Below are 3,236 nucleotides of genomic sequence, written 5' to 3' on the forward strand. Positions count from 1 at the left end.
TTCTTCTGGGCCTTCCTTTCTCCTGTTACTGCGGCGTACGTCTTCCTAGTTTTCTTCTTTCCCATGGGTAATTGTTCTACTGGGAGCAAGGGACCGATGACATCGGTGTTTGATCCATTCTCCCTCTCCCTCCCCCTTTTAAACCAACCAACTACATGTGTCATTATTGCACTAAAAAGAGCACTCCGTCTTCAGGCCACAAGTGTCCCATCGGGACCATCCGACCGCCGTGTCATCCTCAGCTGAGGATGTGGATAGGAGCGGCGTGTTGTCAGCACATCACTCTCCCGGTCGTTGTAATGGTTTTCTTTGTCCGGAGCCGCTACTATTCGGTCGAGTAGCTCCTCAGTTGGCATCACGAGGCTGAGTGCACCCCGAAAATGGGCAACAGCTCATGGCACCCCGGATGGTCATCCATCCAAGTGCTTGCCACGCCCGACAGCGCTTAACTTCGGTGATCTGACGTGAACCGGTGTATCCACTGCGGCAAGGCCGTTGCCACATTATTGCATTAGGAAGGGGCTAATGATATATTTGCACTACTCTAGTCAGCCAGTGATGATTTTCATTCACAGGTACTTTCCTGTGATGATGCAATGTTTGCGAATCGTGGTCACGGGAATAGGCATAATGCGAATTACTGGGCAGTGGACAATCCCCGTTGGTTAAGGCGCCTGTGCGGCTGGTCCCGGCGAAGGTCAGAGTCCTTCCTCGGGCATGGGTGTGTGTGTTTGTCCTTAGGATAATTTAGGTTAAGTAGTGTGTAAGCTTAGGGACTGATGACCTTAGCAGTTAAGTCCCATAAGATTTCAAACACGTTTGAACATTTCCTTTTTTTTATTATTTTTTTTAAGGCACGTCTATCTTCAGTGCCCTGAAGTTTCAATGTTTGGTGCGGCATTTTAGGTACGTGATAATTGGCTCATACTTCATAAACGGCAATGTGAATGATCGAATGAACGGCTACTTTTTAGATACTCGTAACATTTTCCAATACAACTGGAAGATGACGCACTTCGAACAAGAATGGACATGTGGTTTCAACACAAGGGCTGTCCTGAGCATTATTCATGGATATCTCGTGAAGTTTTGAATCGACACTATTGTGGTCTATGGATTGAACAAGTTCTTCATGAGTGGCCTACGAATTCACCTGATTTGACACATCCAATTTTTTTCCTGTTGGGAACGCAAAAGAGAAATGTTACATGGACGTATCAACAACCTTTTCAAATATGCGGCATCGAATTATCACTGAATGAGCCAACATTAGCGAAATGACACTTACAAGGGCAACCGCTCATACCACACCCCCCTTCCCTCCCCCCTCGGATTTAGTGGTAAGATGTCCCAATGGATAGGTAGAGAGCCCGTCAAAAACTGAACACAAATCAAGCGTGAATACAGGAAGACGGTGTACTGAACCGTGAAGAAAGAAGCAAAGTGTAAACAGTTCACTGCTCAAGATGTGCATCATCGAAAGGATCTGAGCAATACGGCGTCGTGGTTATGTGGTCATGATTTTGGACTACGAAGGGGGAGATCCGTCTTTAAATCTCACTCATGACCTTTTTTTTCCCTTTAAAATTACGAGCTCCCCGTTCGGTTATTGACGTACCTGTTAGCTGTATTTAAATCTGTGTGTACTGTGGTGTAACGTCCGTTTGCAACAGTGACCTCCAGACGTACTTCCGTTTCGGAAGTTATGACTTCAGAACTCCTCTGTTTTAACATAGTTCGCTGCCGTTTATTCGTTGTTTTCATTTCTGCGAGACGTCTATGCGGCATCTCGCCTGATCTCACTATTCAACACATTTACTTGCAATAGTAATATATTCTCACCACATGACTCATATTTCATAACCAATGCACGTCATGACAATTTCGACAGGCACGTCAGTTACCAGACAGACAGTTCAGAAATTTCAGGGAAAGAAAAGGTTGGGCACGAGGGAGGTTTGAATACGAATTTGCAGTCAAGATCGTGCTCTCGATATTGCAGATCTTGAGCTTCTACCGTTCACTTTCTATATTTGGCTTCTTTTTTCACATTTCAGTACACTTTCTTCCAGTTTTCATGTCTGATATGTGTTCAATTTTTGACGAGATATCCACTGGACCATTTAAAACTGAATTTGAGGGGGTGCGATGGGGAGTTTCCCCTCGTTAGAGATGTAGAACTGTCTATCAGAAATAAGGTTATGATACTGTAAATAGTCAGCATGTTGCCATATTTTCCCCGAAAAAGGATTTTTGCACTTGTAAAACCACCACGTTCCACGTCATAGGGAGATGGGAAAACACGCTAGTAAGTAATTGACTGAAGCGAAACAGATCAAGGAGGTGATAATTCGCATCGCATCGCTTTCCCGTGATTTGCCACTCTGTTGTCGTGACGTACACTTCCGCGTCTACCGCCTGGCAGCCAAACGCGCCACAGCACACCCCACGCCACAAAGCGCGTGAAATTGCCCGTGGTGAGGTGGGCAGGCGATGCGGGCCGCTGCAGGCATACGTCTCCATTCAGCCACTGGTGCTCCTCGCATCCGACGCGGTCGGACAGGCGTGTGTTATTTTTCCGAGCGATCGGCGCCGGTTTGAGGGACGTGGGAGGAGGGAAGGGGGGGGGGGGGAGGGCCCAGTCTGTTTGCTACAGATAGATACACATCGCGAACCTGCCCGCCACCTGCTGTTGCCCTGGGAACCGGGCTCTGCCAGCCTTCTCCCACAGGGGGAAGGGGGCGGTCTCACTCCGCAAGTGCATTACAGCCCGATGCAGAAATAACACATCGCAGCTAGCCACAGATTCCACTGAATGACTGATGTACTTTCCCTAACTTTTCAGATGGCAGCAAGATTATACGGGGTGGAGAAAAATTGTGTCACGAAATTATAACCCTGGCTAGCTGATGCCAGTAGGAACCAAAATAACTAATGTTGTGTATGTCGACAATGCACCATTTTTAAACTACGGAAGCATGGCGCCACGCGCTCCGATTGGTCGTGGGATTGCACTGCTGCCGTTCGTCGGTTGACAGGCGGCGCTATGGTTGTAAACAAAACCCATATCTCGTTGTTCTTCGATCGAATACTGTGCCGCCATGCGTACTGTGTGACTAAATCGCAGGTGACGTGTGTGTGCTCCGAAGCGAAGCTTACGTGTGAATGCCTCTGACGTGAGGTGAAGACAAACAGCAAGACGTATTCGACACGTGTGCGTACGACGCTGGGGTAGT

At 47.7% G+C, this 3,236-nt stretch overlaps 1 pseudogene; it reads right to left on the bottom strand.

Annotated features, from left to right (window-relative positions):
- Positions 1-382: 382 nt before the first annotated feature.
- On the bottom strand, positions 383-500 carry LOC124799391 (annotated as a pseudogene).
- Positions 501-3,236: the final 2,736 nt, after the last annotated feature.

Source organism: Schistocerca piceifrons, chromosome 5, assembly GCF_021461385.2.
Source record: "Schistocerca piceifrons isolate TAMUIC-IGC-003096 chromosome 5, iqSchPice1.1, whole genome shotgun sequence".
In the NCBI taxonomy this organism is placed as follows: Eukaryota; Metazoa; Arthropoda; class Insecta; order Orthoptera; family Acrididae; genus Schistocerca; species Schistocerca piceifrons.